Source organism: Eutrigla gurnardus, assembly GCF_963514095.1.
Source record: "Eutrigla gurnardus genome assembly, chromosome: 15".
Lineage (NCBI taxonomy): Eukaryota > Metazoa > Chordata > Actinopteri > Perciformes > Triglidae > Eutrigla > Eutrigla gurnardus.
The window spans coordinates 17,466,886-17,491,327 of NC_139938.1; the positions used below are offsets into that span (position 1 = coordinate 17,466,886).

At 40.1% G+C, this 24,442-nt stretch overlaps 1 protein-coding gene across 1 annotated transcript in view; it reads left to right on the forward strand.

The window, feature by feature from the left end:
- The window catches only part of cUnh5orf24 (chromosome Un C5orf24 homolog), a 113,851-nt gene extending 90,287 nt beyond the window's left edge, over nt 1-23,564 (forward strand). The window contains exon 3 of the mRNA XM_084029367.1: nt 23,555-23,564. The gene's annotated coding sequence lies outside the window, so the exon portion shown is untranslated. The remainder of the gene's footprint in view (nt 1-23,554) is intronic.
- Nucleotides 23,565-24,442: the final 878 nt, after the last annotated feature.

Below are 24,442 nucleotides of genomic sequence, written 5' to 3' on the forward strand. Positions count from 1 at the left end.
TTTAGATTTTTTATTTCGAGTGACACTGCCTGGATTTGTTGGAACAAATGAAATGTAGTTTATAAGAGGGTTAATCTTGAAGTGTCGTTATACTGTTTTCGTACAGTGGGTGTAGTTGAGCCGTTAACAAATGCTCTTATTGTTGTAATCTTGGACGGATTTCATTTGAGACGCACCGTAAAACAATGTGGGGCAGGAGAGGCGACGTGCTGGAGCAGACTAGATAGTTTGGCGAGGCTTTGATCTGTAAGGAAAAAGAGGGAAATGTGTTTCCAAATTCTGAGATATTTATGTATTTTCTTATAACTGACCTCAACCGTATCAGATTTCTATATTTAATCTACTAAATCCTACATTTTATGCAGAGTTTTCACTTTAATCCTGAAGCAACTTTCCATTTTGAGTTGCTGCCTGTCGTCCGTCCTTCATGTGGATGTCATTTCAAGTCTTTTTAAAGTTAATTAGACCCAGTTACAATGCCAAAATGACACATTTTGGTTCTGGGTTGTGCATTAATGTGTGTTTTGCCCGACTGTGTTTGCTTTCACACAGTTTAGACACTTAGAAAACAAACGTCGTTATTCTCAAAGTCCCAATGAAGTGCCGCCAAATAAGACTCAGACTCCAAACACAATAAGCTTTCACTTTGTGCTTCCACTTTGCAGAGAACCAACATCCCCCCGACACATCGCCAGTGGTCACACTCAGGGTTTTGTTGTGGTAGATCTCAGCTTTTCAGCCAAACGCTGAACGACTCATGACATCTTAAAGGGTTTTATGTGACTCTGGTGCCATTGTGAAATATCACGGTGACTTTAAAACATTCATTTTGGCAGTAATCCACGTATTGCACCCTAAATAAGACTTGTTTAAGCTGAATTCCAGGTTGAAGACAACGTGACATAATTTGGTTATCTGTCCGGCAGCAGAAAGTGCTAATTGGCGAATGTTAGCAATCCATGTTGTTTTCATGGCCGAAAGTTCAATCGATATTTGTGACCATGAGTAAACTCTCTCAAAGCCAGAAACCAGAGACATAAGTTTGAAACTTACAAAAATATCACTTATGTAACTTGCGACGCAAACACCGGTCTCCTGCTTGAAAGTCCTGTGTTTTCGTCAAGTTAAATATATAAATTCACTGTCACAGGTAACAGGTTTACACAGTTAGGTTATTGACAGATCATTTCAGTTGTCATGACATAAAGGTTAGCAATGGATACAAACAAAACCTAACAAGTTAAAATAGAGCTGAAAAGAGCAGTTCCTCCTTAAGGACTGTCTGCGGATGTTGTGGCAGACCTCCTATGCAGCCCCAATTAGGCTGCTGCTCCTGGGGTAAGAGTACCTCAGGGAGGCCCTCGCCCTGGAGACGCCCCCCTCCTCCCCCTCACTGCCTAAATCCCTGTGCAGGGATTAAAGATGGCTGGACTGCAGGAAAAGATGTGGGGGTAGTGGGGTTGGGATGAAGGTACTGTACTGTAGGTGTGTGTGAATGCATGTTCATGAATGTATATTTGCCATCTTGACGAGAGGCTGGACCTGAATCAGTCAATTTCAGATGACCAAAGGTTACAATTACCTTTCCTGAATCCAGGACACGCTGTGAAAGGGTAAAAGTTGTAAGACAACACCCAGACCTGTCAGCGACCTGTCAATCACAAGGTGACCACACCCTAAAGCGTGCTTTGCTTCATCTTTTAATTGCCTCTAAGTGGGAACATTAATTACCAAATGAGCATCGTGCCGTTTAGAATTAGACTTGAAACTAGCGAGAGCATAAACTCATGTTTGCTGATGTTAGAAAGGTGATTTTCTCATAGACTGCTATACAAAATACAGCCGTAGGAGTCGCCCCCTGCTGGCCATTAGAAAGAAGGCACTTCTGCTACATTTTTCAGACATGGAGGTTGCAGCCTGCTCTAAAAACGTCTCTTCCTGTCTTTCTGCTTCCCGGCTGAGGTGTGTGTGTGTGTGTGTGTGTGTGTGTGTGTGTGTGTGTGTGTGTGTGTGCATATTAGTGCACAATGGGTTGGAGGCACTAAGATGGCGGCCTGCTGCGCTGAAGTAATTTGTACGAATGCAGCGTTTGGAGCGACACTGATGTTTTGACAGTCCATTCACAAAGCTGCCATCATCACACTTCCAGGATTAAAGGAGTTTCCATCTCCCACCGGTTTGCCACACGGCTCCATAGGCAGAGGATGACCCCGACACCTCCAGGGGTCAGCGTTTCAAAGGGCTCGTTGCTCCAGGGATGATTACAGGTGCTGCAAACGGATGAAAAATAACTGTGTGGTTAACGTATAAAAGGCCGAAGCTCCTGTGATGTCTCCTTTATTTAAAGAACTAAAAATAGACTTGACTCGACTGATTAGGTCTTCAAACAAACACGTAATATGAATCATTTCTACACATACATTTGTTTCCATGAGAGTCCTGTTTGATATCACACCTTATTTCCTTCGCTGTTTTTGCTGCAAATTTAAGATTTTTTCCACAATTACAAACATTTTTCTTTTAGATCAATCGTTCTTCTTTGACTCTCCACAGACCCTTTTAGATATAAAATCTTTAGCACCGTTGGCTTCAACATATATCTTTAGCTATGCTTTGGTGTTTGTTATGAAAAATGCAGGATGTTGGATAATAACTTCATATTTTACGATTAAGTGGTTCAGACAGCTACGCTAAGAGTGGAACAACGTAGGTTTTCTCTCCCAGTCCCGTCGCCGATATGAAACTGAAGACTTTTCTTTCCCCTTCAAATCTCTCTCTCTCTCTCTCTCTCTCTCTCTCTCTCTCTCTCTCTCTCTCTCTCTCTCTCTCTCTCTCTCTCTCAATCAAATCTTCCACTGCTTTCAGCCCCTTTTGTATTGGCACACTGTTGGACTTGAGACATGAAACACACACACACACACACACACACACACTGATGCTTGTTAGGCAAAGTAAAGGACTGAGGTAGCAAAGGGGGGGAAAGGAAGAAAGAAAAAAAAGAACCAACATCCCTGAGGTAGCTTGTAAATTGTGCTGGAATGCCGATGCAGCCAATCAAATAGCAGGAGACGGAGCCAGATTGGGAGGGGCGTGCGTACGGCAATGATGATGCTAATGCAGCCAATTAGAGCTGGGTCGGACCCCCCCCCTTCACAATGTCAATGGCAACATTTATCCCCCAATAAAACAGACATGATCTCAGGAGCCCGGCCTGCCAGGGCTTTCCGTTCCTGCACATTTCAGTTGATTGTACAGTTCTGTGCCTGGAAGCACTTCGAGGGATGATTACTGAGCTTGTATTACATGTTTAAAGGGAGATTCCACATGTTTTCTCTCTGCAATTTCAGACCGAAATATTAAGACTTAACACGGGGGTGTTCTCTTTTATTGCAGACACAGAGGAAAGATAAAGTAGATGCATGAATCCGCACACATACAAAGCCACTCAGCCACCAGGATTCACCTCCTATAAGGGAGGAAACAAACCTAAAACTGTAACAATCATGGACCCAACTCAGGAATCTGAATCTTTAAGTGTCACAAGACGAGTTGAGTCAAATCTCCAAGCTCTAAATCTTTGTTTTGGGCTTTTGCATTGACTTTGGATGGTTTGTGCCGTCGTCTGAGGTGAGGAACTATCCGTCAATCAAACTGATCAGACTGTTTAGAGCCTGTTGCTGCAGGGTGATTTGTAATTATGGGTGTTGGACGCAATCTACTTCCACGAGTTTAGTGCATGACTCCCCTTTCTTTTACTCCGCCTGCTCATGTGGACGGAGAATTAGTAAATACGCTGTTCTGTTGCTGCCTGTCTGCGAGGACGAGCAGAAATCATGTTGATGCAGAAGACCGTGATGTTGTGATCCGCATGACGATGATCCCTTAAGTCTCATTAAGTTTGTTTAATTAGTAACTCAGTAGACTGTACAGTTTTCAGGTTGTCTGCATGACTTGTGTCTATGTGCGTTTTTTTTTTTTAAACCACTGCGACACACGTGTAATTATGTTTTCTGTATTTGTAGCTAAATTGAAACGCAGAAAACATGTAGATGTGATGTGCTTACCTTGCAAAATGCAAGATTTACACAACACAGAGAATGAAGCGACAGTACGTTCCACCTCTGCTAATTCATTATTACATCTTTCTTCAGTCCCTTGGGGAGTTTCAGCTTAAATATACATTTAAAGTTTAAACATATCAGAGTAAACCTGCAAAGTAAAATGCTAAACAAAAATAAATCCCCACTTTTGGGATTTATATGAACCTTAAAGTGTCAGTTCCCTGATTTAAAAAACAAAAACAATAAAAAAAACACAACCCTGACAATATCCCGAGCATCGACATTCACACAGTGATGTAAAGATATAGTGGAGTAATGTCTACCTGAGCAGAGAAGGAAGTCCCTCTGTGTGTGTGGTTATCTGGTGCTTTGTTGACATCCGGACGAATCACGCATTGCTTTTTACGAAATATTAATGCATGTGAACGTGGCTGCCACTAGCTCAACACTGTTAGCTTCCGTCTGCACTGTTAGCTTCCAACTGCCGGCTCAGCCGGGAATTTGATTTCATCGTTGAAAACTCATAACCTTCTCTAGCTCTGTGCAGTAAATTAATTATATATTTATATATATATATATATATATATATATATATATATATATATATATATATATATATATATATATATATATATATATATAAATGTTTACATCATATAATGTTATGGGGATGTGAACAAAAAGGGTTAAAAAGGCATTTTTCATTTCAGCTCAACTTTAACAAATAGAGGAAATTACCGTATTTTAAGATATAACATCAGATGAGAATACACTGATTGACTGATTGTACCATTTCAAGTCCCGATCTCCCTCAATATGTTCTGCACATTTCACACTCTTCTTCACATTCACATGGGCTTTCATTTGATTCTACAGGCTGCATAAATGTTCAGCCTCATCCAGCAGTGATCCCCACCTCTCCCTCGTCATTAGCAGTGCCACTTAGCAGCTCTGCTATCTGCCTGAAACAATGCTTCATCACTGGATTAGACTTTAATTGGCTGCATTAGCTGCCTCCCCCCCCCCCCCCCAGCTCTACAGCAGCTGGGATCTTACAGTCAGACACTCCGAGGGCTTTTCTCCCCGCCACCCAATGGCAACACGTAGGAATGAATCCTGTTTAGGAAACAATCCAATCCAACACTTTCTAGCAAATCACACCACTGTGATTGCTTTTGCATTAGTACATTGGAGGCGCCAAAACGGGACAAAACTAAATGAACATCATTAGGAGCCCTTGGCTCACGCAGGCCTCCAAAACCCAACTGTGCATTTTCTTTGGCTCCTGCATTATAATGTATCTATTCATGTATTTGTGTCTCATTTAAGTATTTAAAGGAACATTCCCTAATTTCATATAGTGCCTCAATTGTGCCCCCTAAATCCCCCGAATGCTCTCAAAGCTCAGGAACTCTCCACAGGATTTGGGCACGCTGCAAAGAATCTTGCCAAAAAAAATCCTCGGGGTTGGTTTATGCGCCGGTTTTCGAGTTGTTAAGGCTTTTGATTTTTATTCACTCGCATAAAAAAGGTGAGCAAGTTCAAATGCACAAAACAAAACTTTTAAAAAAAAAAACACGTTCTCCATGTAAAGCTTTCAGATTCCGCCGGATAAACACGCATCATCTGAAATCTCATTAAGACGATCTGGCTGAAATGGATTAATTTCTAATTGTTGGTTTAATTGATGAGTCATTAGACGGTATAAAAGGATCCAGAGTGAGGCTTTAATGCAGTAAAAGTTTCAGCTGGGCTCAGCCAAGGCCTTATGTAAGGCCCTGCAGGGCTGACCCCACATCTGCTCAACAAGCCTCCCTATAGAGGCCAGGCAGGGCTTTAATGTGTGTGTGTGTGTGCGTGTGTGTGTGTGTGTGTGTGTGTGAGAGAGGCCAGGCTTATGGTTCTGCTGGTCCAGAGAACAGCCGCCCAGGCTTTTCACTTTACACTACGAACTCTGTTATAAAGCGAAGCGTTTGAGGCTTTAACTCCGTATTACATCATTGCAATTCTTCTTTTTTTTTTATTTGTGTTGTTTATTTTCTTTCTTCTCTCGATTGCACTGTAAAAGTGTTTTTTGTGGAACCCTTGGGTTTAGAGAGGTGTTTTAACGACATCTTATCTCCCATAAAATCATGTTTCCGAGCAATTATCACCGCTCGCTCACAGTAGCGTGTCGTCTGCATGTTTATAAAAGCCTGCAAAACTTTATTTTTTAAATGATTTAAAGTCAGATAGAAACAATGAGCAAAAGATAGGTAGTTTAGTTTGAATGAAAGAGAATATAAACAGCACAAACAGTCTTACAATTAATTAATTCATACATATTAAGGATTTGTCCATGAATTATACAACAAATTTTTATTTCATTAATATGCAAAATGTTGGATAAAAATGGCAAAAATACTCAGATTTTTATTAATTACTCACTAATAGATTTTTGAATGATTTCATGGTAATATAACATGAGCAGCGCAAAATATTTCACCCTGATCTCACTTTTAAATGATATATTTGAAGCAACAACATGACTTTTAATGTTTCTAATCATCACAACGTACATCATTATGATTTAGAGTCACAACACGATGAGCTCAGCATTTAAATATTAAAAGCACACGTTGAGATGCTTCAATTCAGATGTCGACACACACACACACACACACACACACACACACACACACACACACACACACACACACACACCACACACACACACACACACACACACCACACACACACACCACACACACACACACACACACACACAGGGATGATTCATGTCTATCAGGCGTCCTCAGATGGAGACAGCGGTCTAAAGGCTGGAAATCGATCCGTGTCCATCAGATCAGGTGACTTTTCTGCCTCTTCTGGCTCTTGTTAGATGATCACTTCCTGTATGTTTGCCTCTCTTTATCTTCTGTCTTTATCTGCCGTCGTGTTGTCCCGCCGTAATCTCCCTCTTCTTCTTTCTGTGAGAACCAACAGAACCAAGGTTTCATCTTCTCTTCCATGTTCCTGCTTTTTGCATTTTTTTTTCTGTTGTTATTGTTTTTTTTTGTGAGGATAGAAAGCATCAGGGTGTGTGTGTGTGTGTGTGTGTGTGTGTGTGTGTGTGTGTGTGTGTGTGTGTGTGTGTGTGTGTGTGTGTGTGTGTGTGTGTGTGTGTGTGTGTGTGTGTGTGCGTGGTGTGTGTGTGTGTGTGTGTGTGTGTGTGTGTGTGTGTGTGTGTCCATGTTCATGTTCTCTCATGTCAACCAAGGTGATCCGTGTTTTTCTGCTTCTGTTAAAGAAGCAGGAAGTTGATGTTGCTTAAAAATATATACGTTGTGTATGTTTTTAGTGTTTAAGTGCTGCAAGATTCTGTTTGCAGATCTTTTCTTGAGGGAAATAGGTGGATGTTTATTATAATTATTATTATTATTATTTTTAGTATTTAATCTAGTTGTTTATCTGTTGATGTTGCTGTTTGTTTCCTCTGGAGGCTGAGAGTCTGTGTTTGTTTGTGTTTGTTTGTGTGTGTCTCCTGTCATGTGAGACACACACACACACACACACACACACACACACACACACACACACACACACACACACACACACACACACACACACACACACACACACACACACACACAATCTTTCATTTTATATAATATTACTTCACTTTTAATACTTACTTTTCAAAATACATTTTCAGATATTCTCCAAATGATTTATATTATTGTTATAATAATAATATTATTAATAATTATTATTATTGCTATTATTGTATTAGTAAAAGTATTGGTAATAATAATTACAGCTTTAACAACAATTATTGTTGATTTGTATCATTATTATTATTATTATTATTATTATTATTATTATTATTATTATTATTATTATTATTATTATTATATAGCATAATATGTTTCAGATAAGTTTCTGTCAATTAAATAATTTAAAGTGGTTTTAATGACACAGGATCATAATAGATTCACGATATTATTGTTCATTCATAATAAACAAATATAAATTAACATTTCCATAACAATAACCGTTTTTTTTCTCTCCAATAGGCCGATCGGATTTTTAAACTTTAGATGTTTATTTTCATAATTATTAAACACGTTGCTCTCTATATTCGTAAACAGTTTCAATGAAAAGCAGGTAATAAAACGTTATAACTTATCTTAGAATATTCCGCTTTAAATAATGTTGCGTCTAATTGTCGCTTTTTTAGTTTCTCTTTAGTTTTTGTCCGTCTTTCAGCTCGACTTCGGCTCTGATCCTTCCTCACTGTGACTTTATTTAAAACGAACCACCTAAATAATATGTAGCCTATCAGAGCTCCTCCGGTTCATTTAAGAGTTAACGCTTCGTTTTAACAGCACATTTAAATCAACGTCTAATTTCGTGCCGTCATTCATATTAAACACGATCTCTTTTATCCAAAAGCAAATGAGCTCATAAGGTTTTTTTTTATTATTTAATTAAAAAACAAACAAACCCTCAGCTGTGAAGATATTAACAAATGGGCCAAAACGAAACTCCGTTGAGTTTTCATGCTTTTCAGTAGCGGCTCACAATTAAGAGGCGAACCGAGAAGTTTCGTCTCCGTGGGCGACGAGGGGAATACTCTCCTATTTATTACTTTCATTCCGGATGAAACGGCGCTGCTGCTTTTAATTCTAAAAAGGGGATTTAGTGGTTAAACATCAGTTTAATTAAACTAGAGCTACTGCAGGCACGAATGTTTAAAATCCACACTGGAAATACGAGTTTGAATCAACTAAACTGATTTTTTAAATTTGTATTGAAATCAGGAGAAGCTAAAATTGGAAAGATGTGGTTTTGGTACCTGTGTAATATTCTTCTCTTTCCACAAATAGAGCAGGTTTTTTTTTATTGTGAAAAGATGGTAAATTATTCTCCCCTCCTACTTCTTCTTTTTTTTTTTTTTAACAAAGGGTCTGTTTTTGATTGAGGCCTAAAGGTCAGCTGTGGAGTTTTTCTTTTAAAGCATCCCTGACTCAAGCTTTGTGGCCAAAAGCTAACAATAAAGCCCCCAAACTCACTTCTTTTTTTTTTTTTATCAAGCCCTCTGAACACCCTTTTTCCTTCAGAGGGCTTAAGCGCTTTCATGTCTGTAATAACTTTGTATACAGTGTCTGTATACACGCTAAGCTACAACAAGGTGATAATAAACCGGCTGCTAACTGCTGGTGCGGCTAAAGCCCAGCAGAATTAGCGCCGCGCCCCCTGCTACACGTTTCATAACGGCACGTCAATAGGTTTTGATTTAACATCGCTGTGGTCAGTTTAATCACGAAACCAGACAATTTTAATCAAATTCCTCGACTTCTCGGGGTAAAAGTTTCGCAGGCGGCTTCGCTGGAACGGAGCAGAGTGGGATTTCACTGTCGTCAGGATGGAAAAGAGCTCTGATTGATGCCGCAGAATGTGTCTTAACTTCAGTCTCCCTTTACAGAAGCAGTACCTCCACTTTCTTTTTTTGTTTGTTTAGTTTGCAATTCAACTGCTTGATTTGAAAAAAAATCTAATTTTGAGCGGAGCAAAACTCAAGCATATAGACCAATTTCTTGAATTTAACACATTTCACAGCTGAAAAATTATCTTTAACGCAAAGAAAAACACAAGAAACTGAAAGACAAATTCACATTTGTATATTTCATTTCATATTTCATCAACGTGTCGGGAGCTGGAAGTTTGTTTGAACCCCTTAACCTTTATTTAACCAGGTAAAATATTGAGATCGAAAATCTTGTTCACAAGGGTGACCTGGCCAAGAAGGCAACAGCACAAGTCAGAACAGGCAAAGACATACAAACAGCAAGACACGAGATTAAATACACAAACAAGACATTGTCCAAATGATTTAAATTTAAGGCCCTTCAAGATCATATCAGTCATTTTGTTTGAACCCCTGCTGCCTGATAACGGCTCCACCAGGCCTCTGATGAGTCAGCACGTCTTAGAAAGAGTAACTAACAATACAGATATTAAACTCCATCCACACGGCCGTCAGCGGCCAGGCGTCCCTCCTCGGGGCCCAGAGCCGGCGTTTGAGCCTCCCCTACTGATTACACCTGATACGGCTGCAGGGATCCCTCTCATCCAGTCCTCAATGGCCTTTGCAAGTGCTTTTCATCAGGCCTCAAGTGCTCTTCATGCATGAGTATCATCGATAACACACACACACACACACACACACACACACACACACACACACACACACACACACACACACACACACACACCCAGAATATGAGTGTGCCAACGTGTCCTTTAAGCGTCCGACATATTTGTTTTGACTAAATGTCAGATATCCACCTGTCACAGTGGCGGCTCATGTTCAGCTTGAGAAGATTAGTCTATAAAACCTGCTGTAGGTTTTATTTATTCTATTAATCATCGACCGACCACATTTATTTAAAGTCTTCTTAAAGATTGTAATTTTTCCTATACATTTTGTTTTTTTATGTCCCGTAGTGTTCTACTAACCAAACATGTTTGTTGGTGTGATTAGTCTGAACGCTGCATGCTGTAAGTACACAGTGTAATAAATCACTGAGACACAAAGATATTACATATTTATACAGCGGCTATCTTACATGCTGGGCTAATATACACACAATACGAGATTTGACAATATTGTACAATATTTTAAGAATTTACTTTCATCCATCTTCACAGTTTTCTCTCTGTTTAAAATGAGGAATTAGGGAGTTTACAGTAGATTGGAAGCTTTTTGTTTTAGAAAGATGTACTTCACAAAATGAAGTTTTAAAAGTATATGTTTTTGTTGTTTTTGTTCTTTTCTGCAGCACTAAATGGCATGAAAAATACCATCTGAATAGTATATTGTACCTGAAACACCCACTGTATACTTTAAAATAATGTAAAAGCAGTACATGTACGCCTCAAAAAGCAGAGTGAAAATCACATTCAGGAATTGTGCTTTGCATTTATTCTCTTTTTTCTTCAAAAGAACATTAAATGCTACAAAAAGAAACACACACATGTAAAAATGTCACATTCAGCCACATGCAGTTTTCTATACATTCACTAGATGAACACACATCTTTTTTTTGCAGTTAAAAAAAAGTGAATTGTCATGAGCGCCGTACAATTATCAGCGAAATCTAGTTTATTATGGTTGTTTTGATGCACTTAATTTATGATTGTGAATACAGCGACAGAATAGTTTGTTAATTTCCAATAGGTGACGGGGTAGTAATGTATGTGAAAATACAAAAACTGCTGCAGATTGGACCTTTTAAAAAATCACACTCTTCCTCTTAACTCCCCTTTAGGTCACTGGACCATATCTAAAAATATTGAACATGGTCATTTACTCCTGTTCTCATCATGTATATCAAATGTGAGTTCATTTTCATAATTTTAACCCTATAAATGCCAGTTAATATACTTTTTTTGAAACACATAAAAATCCCACTCTTCCCCATAGGGCCCTTTTAGGTCGCTGGATCATATCTAGAAATATTAAGTGTGGTTTTTGTCTCACGGGGTAAAATTCCCCTCGGCTGCTTGGAAAACGTTGAAGTGTGACGTCTACTGTGTGTCTCTATCTGTTACTCATGCAGAGCCTCCCGTCCTCTGGTAGACACAGAGGCACTTTCTCAGGCTGCTCTGCTGTTCCGTGATAATGATAAGGCCTTAAATCCCTCTGTAGATTTGACCTTTGTCCCTCCCCCGTTATTTTTAAACTGTCTTGCGCATTGAAGAGTTGCGATCTGGCCGCTGCTGGCAGGATTAGGTGTATGTTTGGCCAGAGGTGACTCCCGGAGCCCCCCTGTGTTTGGTTTGGCAGCCCTGCACACCACCACACAGCTGCCGGCAAAACACCGCTTGATCTACCAGATACCCAAAATCATTATGTGGTGTTTGTTATGGAGGGGGGAGGAAAAAAGTGAGGAGAAAAGAAAAGAGAAAGGGGGAGAAGAGGAGAAAAAAAGGGAGGTTTACTTTTGTTTGAGGAAGACTTTGAGGGTTTGAGGGTTGGTCACTCAGACGTCCTTTCAAACTCGACTGGAGATGTTTGCATTCGACTTCCCTTCTAAACTGTTATCAGCGGCCTGTTGACTGAGATCATGTTGGACTGCATCACATGTTTACACGACATAATGTACTGTCTTTACAACACCCATCAAGTATGAACACACCATATCATCCAATTAATCCTTAACAAATAAATCTATCTATCTATCTATCTATCTATCTATCTATCTATCTATCTATCTATCTATCTATCTATCTATCTATCTATCTATCTATCTATCTATCTATCTATCTATCTATCTATCTATCTATCTATCTATCGACTTAAAGGAGCCGCGTATCGTATTTCATATTATTAATTATGTTTTTTGAAATAGCTTAGAAGCCCTTTGTATCTTCATATGGAGCAGATCCTCATCATGGAGCAGGCCGCCATTTTTCTACAGCAGCCCAGAACGGACAAACCAAACGTTGCAGTACAAGTTTGAGTCGGTCACCATCTGTGACATCACACTGCTCCTTTAAGTACAGTAAACAAGTAAATGGGACTTCTCCATCACTGAGCTCAGATATGAGGTGGGATTTCTAGTTTTTCCTGCAGAAGCTTCCACAATAAAGCGTGAACCGTATGTTTCTGACGTTTTTCTCGTGAAGCCGCCCGATGCATCTGAACAGCGGAGCAGTCCGTCATTCTTACGAAGACAGACTCGTCTCACGCCTGACAGTTAATGGGTTTGCCCGCTGATTAACCGTGATGAATGGGGGCTCGTTCATAGCCCATTGTGTAGACGGCTCTGTGCTGTCAGATATAAAAGCACGAAGTCAGTCCAGTCAGTTTTTTTTTTTTTACAGCAGAAACAGGCAAACTACTGCCCCCTGTTGGCCTGAGGCCCTCACTCACAAACCAGCACAGCATGGAGGATTAATTTACACTGCAGGCTTTCAAAAAGTCAAATTTACTACATGATGGTGATATTTTCAGGACAGATAAACAGGAAACACACACACCCATTGGTGAATTTTTATATATATATATATATATATATATATATTATATATATATATATATATATATATATATATATATATATATATATATATATATATATATATATACACAGCAGATAATAATAATATTATATATATATATATATATAATATATAATATTATTATTATCTGCTGTGTCAATTCTTGTGGTAATATAAAAAACACATGAGAAATGTAGCTGCGAGCAACGATCAGGGGGTTTAAGGCCATATGGGAATGTTAATAATTTAAGGCTGTCAGGGGTCAAGAGCTGCATGGGAATGCCGGGAATGTCGAGAGCAGAGTCTCTGGCAATCACAGGCATAATGATATGGAAACCATCCACACATGAGAGTTTTTTATTATCATTACTAATACACTTATCCCGCTTATTATCGGTGTTGTTGTTGTGATGGGTTCCCTGCTTGCCTTCCTGTTTTTAGGGGGTAAATCCTGTGTGATGTTTCAGTTGGAAGGCTTTGTGTGCATGTTTGTCCAGGAGTGTTTCAATCGACTGGGAGTTATTGTAAGACACACCCAAGATACAGAGCAGTGGTACACCAGGATCCAAGCATGCTGATTCAGTGCACGTCAATGTTAAAGGCAGAATGAACATGTCAGAGTTTGTGAGTTGTTTCCTTAATGAGACGTAATTGAGGAAGGATTCTGTAAAAAGGTTCAATTTCTTTCTTTTTCCCATCAAGAACCAATTTGTCTGAGCTGTGCATTTGTGAATATGATTTGATGGTGATTGGTTAATAAAATAAAATGCAAAAAATTGCTGTTTGGCCACATTAAAAGCCCGTCACAGAGTTTGACGTGGCCAGATGTCTGATTTGGACCGAAACTGGAGTTTTATTTGACAAGAAGAGACAACTTGCGGTGGAGATGCTCGCCTTCTAATTTTGCAGCTGCACATTTGTTTGCGGCGTTTCGCCGCTTGTCAGACAATGACATCATGTGTCAGTCACATGGTGTGGGCTCTTCTTCCTTTAATCTCATTGGTGGGTGAAGTTGGAGTTTCTTGAAGTGCTGTGGTGGCTTCGTCGCTCATGCTGACCCCGGGTTCAATTAGACGTTGGGGAGGTGCGTCGTTGCTGAACACTCATAGAAATAGATGTCAACTTTTACTTTGTGGTTTCACACGGGACACGAACAGCAGTCTGCTGGGTTAAAGTCCTGTGTTTGTTTGACACATCCAACCCCTCCCTTAAAGAACTAGATCACAGTGTTTTGCAGGAACGTACGAAGCATTTAGCAACTAAAGAGACAGATATTTCCCTCAGTAGTTGGTGGAGACCAAAACGGGAGATAAAACCATGAACGCAATCGATGTTTCTCTAACTGTTGGATGTGTAAACAGTCGAATGTTCAACATATCAGCCTAAATGTTTACGTGGCCAAAAAAAAACAAAAAAAAAGAAACATTGTTAGAGGTTAAACTGTTGATTCCTGATTGATTTTTGCATTTCTGAAAGGAACCCAGATTTCATCATTTTTCTCTTTGACTTATATTCTTTCACACTATTGTCTTTTACTCTCTCAGGCCCACATAGCTTCAAACCATGCTCTCTCTCTCTCTTTCACACACACACACACACACACACACACACACACACACACACACACACTGCACCATGCAGCTCGACGAGATCTGAGGCCAGATATTTGATTTACACCGGCGGGGTCAAAGAGAATGCATTAGGGCCTTTTGCAGGAGAGGCGCAGGGAACGGCCAAGAGTTATAAAGTGGTCGGATGGATGGTGACACATGGCCCTTCATAACAATCAGTAGAAGAGTTAGATGCACTGGCCCTGACCTCCTCCTCACTAGCACCGTGATCTATACACTCCAGCCCCCCCGGCCTTATATTCACCACAGCAAAACCACCAACTCCCCATGTCTGCAGGAAAAAAAAGTTTGCCGAAAAGCTGATGTTTTTATTCTCCCCTTATTCTTCACATTGAGTTTTTCCCGGATTGTTATATCTGTCTATGCCGTGATGTACTGCCTGTTTTTCTACACACTAACCTGCGGCGAAGACGCGGAGCAGAGGCCGAGTCACTCCCATTTTAATGTGTTATCTAAAGGTCTTTGGGGTTTTTACGTCCGTCGTAACTGCTCTTTATCTTTGTTTGAGCTGATTACTCAGTGAAAGGATCCCCCGGTGTATTTAACACATATTTGAGCAGTAAAATAACAAACTAGTGCTGGTTTAAGGCATCAAGAAGTACTTTTTAGACCATCATATATCATATATGTTACATGTGTAGAATATATATGTATATATGTATATATATATATATATATATATATATATATATATATATATATATATATATAAATATATATTATCCAAAGATCTTTGCAGTGTCTTATTGCAGTTGAAATACTTTTCAGACAGCCAACAACATAACAAGTGAAATGCAATGTAATGCGATCTTAAAAAAACTAAAATATTATATTATTTTGGTCATCATTCATAAATAAAAACCAATGGGACAATGACAGGTTGTGGACATGAATCACTTTATAATCCCTCATCATAAGTACAGTCAGTACAGTAAGTCGGACTAGGAAGTCACTCTGCAAACTGTCGGATGTTCAAAATGCATTTTAATGCATCGTAATTCTTTTTTAGCGACAATATAACGTTATGAAGATGTTATTCTGCTGAATGATGACCAAAGCTGCCAAAATAGGATCCAAGTTCTGAACTGCATTTTCAGTCCAGAACACAAAACATGCAGATGTCTGGAATTCACGCAAATAAAGTGAAATGAATACGTAACACAAACATAAATGCCATAATTGCAGCGTGTTTTCTCCATTGTTATCATCCGTTTGATTGTATATTGAATATTCATAGAACTGAAGTGAAAGAAAACACATTCATTTTAATTTTTTGACTTTGAATTTTATTCTTCTAATGAGCAACACATGATCCTATAAGGGAGTGAAAGGATATATTAGGTGTTGCCTAATTAAGCTATCATTGGCCCGTGTTGGTAGCATTAAATATGGTATTATTAATAATAAGGAATAGTTTCAAACTGTTGTATATTGTGGATCCGATCATTGCATTTGATTTCTCATTAGATGTGTTCGTGTTAGATGTTGTCTAATTGTGTATTTGGATTTGTTTTCTAATAAGATTCATATTTGGTATAATCAGTGTTTCTGATTACGGTGTAAAGTAGGTCCATGGTGTCCCACAGGGTACAACTGTGTGTTCAACAGTGTTCTTACATGAATAAAGGATAGAATATTTGATAAAACGTATTACTAGTGGACCCTAAAATAAAGCGTTTTTGGAAATTAGGTTAAATTTTGTGTCAAATTTGGTTTGTTTGTTCATTAAAGAACAACAGCAAATGATGCACACTGCAAAAAGTAAGGGTTTAAATGAATAAAAACAAAACGTGAGAAGATGCCCTTTTTCAAATAATGTTCTGCTCTATGACAGCCCTCTCTCTCTCTCTCTCTCTCTCTCTCTCTCTCTCTCTCTCTCTCTCTCTCTCTCTCTCCAGACCTCTCTCATTGTTTACATCACTTTTTATAACTCCAGGATGACAGACACAGACCTACTACAGCCCAAGTACTACACACACATACGTGTGTGTGTGTGTGTGTGTGTGTGTGTCTGGACAGTGTCAGGCAGCACTTCAAAGTGCAGGATCCCCCTTTTTACAAGCCGTATTAGGCTCACATCAAAGCGCTCTCTGAGTTTTCTGCTCAAACCAAACGTCTCTGCCTCGCAGCGCCGTGATGAAGCACCGCGACGCAGCGCGTCACATCTGACCCGACACCAGAATACCTGCGTGGAGATATGACAGCATGGTCTCAGACCCAGAGGCCTTGACCTTTGAACTCCTGAAGTGTAACTTCAGCGATGCACGGACGTTCTGCTTTTTGTGTTTATTCTGGTTGCATGCGATGCGACATAAACTCATCGCGGTTTGATGAGTTGCATCTTTTTTGCTTTGATGGAATTTTAAAGCTTCATGGCATAAAATAAAAAAAATGAGAACGCCAGTGTTAGAAGTCTGCGTTTGAAGAGTTTTCAACTCCATAAAAATGATCCCCAAAAAGTATAGAAGAATGTTCTTTTTCCAGATCAAGATTTGGCAGCAGTTCAGGAAGAATCCAGTTAATAGTTAATGTTACTAAAAAAACTAAAATCAAACAAGTCCGCCTCTCGTTTCGGGTCACATTTCTGTCATTCTGTTTCTGTCAAAAATACACTGAGGGGAAATTTCAAGGCGATTTTTTGTTGGCCTCCTCCCGTCGATAATCTCCCGATGAAAAGCACTTCAAAGCGGCCTGCTTCGCCGTTTGTTGCCTTAGTGCGTTTCACGCCTGGATTCTCGTGCGGCGCAACCGAGTCCCGGGTGCAACTGTTGCATGTGTCATCGGAGAGAATGCCGTTTGTCAGAGCAACCTGACGAAACCCCATAAATCATGCTTCTCCGACTGTAACTATGGCAGCAACCAAATAAATAATGAAGGGGGTCATTACGTGAAAATCGTGTTGACAAAGAGCGACAATCTGTCTTTTTGACAACAGCCGAGTCCTTTAATAAACAGAGCGGCACCCAACACACACACACACACACACACACACACACACACACACACACACACACACACACACACACACACACACACACACACACACACACACACTCTGTTGACTTTGTTTCCAAAACCATTTTTCCCTTCGCTCAGCGTTGGTTTTCATTTCAGCGAGCCGATCACAACTTGAAGTGTTGGAAATGGCCACCGTGCGAGGAAAGGAGCTACCTTGCATTTCCTCTCAAATCAATAGGATTTACACAAAACGTCTTCTTTTTTGGAGTATTTAACCGTTTCTGTTTGAAAGCGGCTTCACTTGAATGCCGGATCAAATCTGAGAGTGTTTTTGGACAAGCGTGCGCCGCTTCGATGCGATACATGACCGCCGCTTGGCACGAAGCGACGGCAAACTTTGTCCACAGTGGAGAGAAAAAAACCGTCAGGCAACATATTTCCGTTGCGTTTCACTCGCCACTCCTCGCCCTGCCAAACAGACACGCAAGGCCACCTATTCATCTGGATTCTCTGTTTACTCTTTGTTTTAGACCCAGCTTGTTTTTCCACACAGGACTGCGTTTTAAAGGGAAACTCCCTAAAGAAGTTGACTTTGCGCCACCGTACCACCCGTCATTTCCTCACCGTCACGCCGTTGTCCAATGGGATCCGCCCGCCGGCTCCACCTTTTCTATACGGATCACAAAGTTGACCTTCACGTCTACTCGGAGGCCGACCGCCATCTGAAAAACACTCTAATAATGGTTCCATCAGTGATTTAGTGACTGTACTTGAAGTTGTTGTACTTCACGTTGAACATTTCGTTGAACATTGACTCTTTTCATTCCGCTACTTTAGGATTTTATTAATAAAACCTATAAAATATGGTGCATCGTTACAGGTTAAACCGTATATTAAGACGTTCAACCAGCTGCAGAATGAAAATGCTGCCGTTCATGCATCAGTAATAATATTAAAATAGGATATACATCTATATTATAATATAACTGTCTGAAAAAGACCCTTCTGGTAATCAAGAAGTATTTTAGGTGGTTTAGCTTATTTAATTTAATTAAAATGTATGATTATTTCATATTATTTCGAGGAAAGTTACTTTTTTTAATGCAGTGATGCTCTGCTTCTATAAAAAGTAGAGCATTAAGCCTCTTTACTGTATCCCAGGCAGTTTCTCTTTAATATCGCTCTTTTTTTGGTTGGTTGTTGTAGAGGAATCTGTGCAATGGCCCTTTAAAAGAAAGTCCCTGTTTTGGTTGATCACATAAACCTTTTAAAAAGAAAAGCCAGTAAGCTTTAGCAGCGAGAAAGCAGTCTTTTGGTGATTTGGTTCGGTTTAACATGACACGTTAAATGAATTAAAAGTTTATAGCTCTCAATTTGGGCCCGAACTCTATCGTTACTGTAGGCTGCAATTAAGCAAGCGGCGCTGATCCAGAGGTGTACTGTTAGCCGTCAAAGTTATGACCGAGGGGGAGCAACACGAAAGCCTCTCACTTCTGTTATCCTTCATCAGCTGGACGAATCCAACACAAGGCTGTTCCTGAGTTTGTTTCTGCAAAAACATTTTTACAGCTGGAATTAAAACAAAAGAAAGTGACGGCAGCTCGGCCTTTTAAAGAGCTGCACGGACTTTTGATGCATTTCTGGCAGCGAACACGAAACTATCCCCAATTCCACATTAACATGCTGTGTTTCTTCTCTTTTTTTGTTGTTGTATGCAGAATGAGTCACTCCAAGGCGTTTTCTCTGCAGAGTAAACCAGGCAGAAACTCCCATTCATCAAACAGGTATGTGTGTGTTGTCTTTGCTCACAGGAGGGATGCCAAGGATGAAGAAAAAAGAAAAAGGCCGGTGAGTTATTTTAGCAGCGTTTTGGGCTTCCCTCCAAGCCTTCATACCATCTCTGAGCCGTCCTATCTCTCTCGCTCTCTCTCTCTCTCTCTCTCTCTCTCTCTCTCTCTCTCTCACACACACACACATGGAGGCCCGGGGGGCGAGGGGGGGGCGGCAGAATCCCTGCAGGATTAACGCAAAGTCCTCTAATGGAGCCCGAGGTGCACACGGCAACACAATTTAAAGATCACCACTTGAGCTGGAGGTACTTAGGTGAGCTACTCAGCTGGCTCCTGGTGTTCAGCAGTGTGTGTGTGTGTGTGTGTGTTTGTGTGCTAAATGGTGATTGAATAAAAAAAATGGCAATTGAAAATGAAGAGCTGGCAAGTTGGCCGTCAGAGCCCTGCTGACCGCAGTGTTGCTGCTGCTGTGTTGCTTTAATTCTCAGTAATTATTCTATTATGTTTGTTATTTTTCTGTGGCTGTGTGTTCTGTAAATCAAGAGTCTGCTCCTGCTAATTTACAATTAGCCTTAATCCCAGTTTAATTCTGATTTACCCACAACTGCGCCTGCTTAAAAAAAAACACAGTTTAAGGAACTTTAATTCATTTTCAGACTCCTCCTTTTGCCCGTGGCTGCTTTATTTCACGCTTTCCTTCGGCCGTCATAAATTTCAAAGCACTCATTAACCGACTTCCTAACATTGCTGCTTGACAAACTATGAGGAAATGGGTCATTTGCCGATTGTTTGAACAGCGACTCCTATCTCCTCCGGAGGAGACAGACGGGGACAAAGAGGCAAAGAGAGATAGGCCACGTCCACCCGAAGCCTCCCAGATTCATTCACCCAAACTATCTCCAAGTCATTGGGCATTAACAAGGATCTAATGGGCTAATTGCCATTAGTACTGGGTGTTATCAGCGGGGCTTTAGGCGTCCTATCGCCCCAGTGTGAAGACTGTGTGTGAGCGTGAGGGCTCCTCGCCCTGAGGAAAGGCTCTTGGGTAATCCCGTGTTGACCGGAGGGCTTCGTGGTCCATTACAGGTCACGTCTCTAGACGGAGAGTAAACAAATTCCTAACTAACGAGGGATGAGGAGGGAGGAGGCCAGGCTTCACACCCTCCTCCTCCTCCTCCCTTGTCTTGGAGGCAGAACCTGACCTGACAAATTGTTACAGTGGTTGTTGAATTTGGGACCTCGCCTTGAGTCCTCTTTTTATCTATTAATGTGCAACTAACACTTACATAAGCATTGGATAAGAAACCTCAGGAACTGATATATCAGTTCAGTCTTGTGTAGATAGCAGAATTCTCTGCTATCTACACATGGAGGACCACAGGGAAGATAAATGTTATATTTGGCTTTTTGTGGTCATGTTTAAGTCCTCCAATGTCAAATAAACAAAATAGCAGCTTCAATGAATCATGGAGATTTGAGTGAGCGATCATCAGACACACATTGATCCCGAGCTGTCATTTTTTCCGGTACTTTCCAGCTATTAACTGAACAATGAGATTGCCCGATGATGCAATCTTCATCTGAAAAGGGAGAATAAAAAGGATTTGTGCTCAAGCTCAGACATGTTGGGCTTTACTTTACCTGCAAGTAGCCAGCCAGCAGATATCAGCCCCTTTTTTCTTTATCTCCTGACCTTCAGTCCAGAGTTACCAACTAACTGTTATAACTGTCATTATCCAGAGAATATTGAGCATTTTGTCAATAAATAAAAAAAGAAGCTGAAGATGACGTCTTCAATTTATTTTGTCCAAAGTTTACTAGATGACGAAGAAAAAACAGAAGTTAGTGTGATTATTTATTTATAATGTATTCATTTTTAAATAAATATATAATATTAAGAATGATTATTGCTGTTTTTATTTATATTATTAATAATTATACTAATTTATAAAAATAATAAGAATAAAACATTTTATTTGTTGGCACCTTTCAAACACCCAAGGTAACCTTACATTAAAAAAAAAACAACAGAAAAAAACGTATTAAAAACATATTAAATACATACAATAGCACATATAAATACATAAACATATACAAGGAAAATACAATGTTAATAAATAAGAAGGACATAACGGTATGGGGGACGTATATACATTTTTTTTAAATAATAATAAGTAATTTTTTTCTGATGCATTTCAAACTCCTCTTCAATCATTCATACGTTGTTTTTATTTCATTTATATGTACATTTTTGGTTCATTTTGTCTTCCCCTCAATCCTCTCCCTAATATTATCCACTTTATTTCATCAACTATGAAATGTGTCTTAAATAGAAAAAAGAAGCCTCCTCAGACCGTTACCATGGAGATAAAGTCAAACACTTTAAATGAACGCCGTCCTCCCGCTGCCAAATGAAGACATCTTTGGCTCGAAACCTTTTAGCGTGAATACCAAACACTTTTAAGCCATCCTGCGACGCGAGTTGACACTTCCTCTCGCCCTGCGCTCCACGCCTGGTTTACACAAGCTGACAGTGGATGGTTTCCTCCATGTTAACATGCAGATCAGATAAGGACAACATTCCCGCCCTCACTAAGTCTCTGGAAAACATGTAACTCACAAATCCATCCTCTCAGACAGTGACAGCGGTGGGAAGCCTCGGCATTACACAACACTGTGACGTGTCATTTAAATATGGCCGCCTAAAAGGCTTCTCTATGCAGAAATGATACTGAGGTTCCAAATTGGAATTGTATATTCTTAATTAAACACGATTCTCTGTGGAAGGAAATCCATATTACAATCAGATAAACACCTGAAGTGCATTTTCCTCTCTGTTCACTTTGTTATCTTGGAGCGGCTGGCTGGTCATCAAACTGTTCAGATACCTCCTGCTGAAGTTTGGACCCGACTGTTTTTATTATTAGTTGGAGTTGTAACTTTCACGACAAATCATTTCAATTCTAAAAATGTTTTAAATGTAAAAAAATGAATAAATAATGAATAAAATAGGTAATTAGCTGCTCGGCATCTTTATCTCCTTCACAAGTGATTCTCAATTTTGCATTTCACAGCATTGTCTTTCCAAATTCAGCTGTCTAAAATACTTTCTCAATCAAATATCTCAACCATGTCATGACTTTCCCTTAAATGTAGCATTCATTGTAATTCCTTTGGTCACCCTTTGTTTTCCATATAGCGCCACCATCAGGTCAAAATCCCCCAAAATGTTCCCATGCAGTTTCACTAATGGTCACTCTTGAACCTTGCGCTTTGCTCTAATAAGAAAATGTAAACATGCTAACAGGCTAAAATAAGCTAGTGATCTTAAACGTTACAGCTGCTTAATATTAGCATGTTAGCATCATCATCATGAGAATGTTAGCATCGCAACGTTAGCATTTAGCTCAAAGAATCACTGTGTTTCTTTCGGTCAGGTGGGAAGACGTTGCTTACATTTTTTTCCACTTATGCACAGTATAGACACACACACACACACACACACACACACACACACACACACACACACACACACACACACACACACACACACACACACACACACACTCAGAACAATGGCACATAGCTCCAGCTCTTTAAGTTTTCAGACCTTTTGCAGCCGGAAGCCCCGGAGCCGTGTCTCCCTCTGACGCTAACATGTCACGCTAACATGTCACCCGTGTCAGCGGCGTGTTAACACCTTGGGCAGGATGGGTGGGCAGCGGTTTGGCTGACAGACAGCCTCCTCTGACCCGACTTTCACCCCGCTAACCTTCCCGTAAAAGGCTGTGATGCACCCGCGAAATATTGAGACAATGTCGCTCCTCGGGGGTTTGTGAACACGATGTTCGTACAGAAGCTGCTGATGTGATGGTGTCACCACAACAACAACATGTCAGCTAATTGACCTCTTCATTTAGGGCAGAGATCTTCCACAAGGTCTCAGCGTTCCTGTTCAGTACCCAGAGTTAATACAGCCAAAGGTTTCTTATTATAGAAGTCACCAAACCTTTAACCAACCAACCAACCAACCAACCCCCCTATGGTGTCCTAAGAGTTACAACAGGGAGTCCCCGAAATGAATTGATTTGATTCCAATACGCAAATTATGTCCAAAAATACACATTAACATTAATACAACATCTTATAAGTAAATATAAATGTTAGTTCATGTGTTAAAGTGAAATTGTGATGTAGAAATGCCAACATAGAATTACAATATTTCCTATAAATATATGAATCTGTCAAAAAGTATTATTTTAATGGCTTAGCATTGTATAGATACATCATTATACACTATAGGCTGCACTACACATTATTATTGATCCGGTTTAATAAGCAAAAGTTTTTTGGTTGAGGAATCACTGGGATTTTTCATTTAATGTTTCCAACTAAACACGTCTCTGCAAACATTTTAATTTCCTCTTCCCGAGGTCGTGACCCTCCCCTGACCTTCGCCAATGCTTCCGTTGTTACGCATGTGTGTATATACAGTATATTGTAGGAGGAATAATACGTTGCCAGCGGACATTTTTACTTCATTACATGCAGGTAGAGCAGGAAGTGCTGCTCAGCAGGAAGAGTGTGGGATTGTTGTTTTAGAGAATGCAGGGTTTGTTGAATCTCTCATGACAAGCGAACGCACTGAACTTCATCGCCGTCCAAACACGAGAGCAGGTTTGCCACGCCGCGATGAGAGAAAACATCACCGGCTGCCAACACGGCATCACACACACACACACACACACACACACACACACACACACACACACACACACACACACACACACACACACACACACACACACACACTCTACAAATAGAAACGTTTATCATGATCAATGATTAAAGACCTCCTCCCTGGACTAGAGGTGATTAAACCGATCAATAACCAGCAAATGTAACCTCTCCACACAGCCGGGGTGATCACCGCCGACTCGGTGTCCGGATCGGC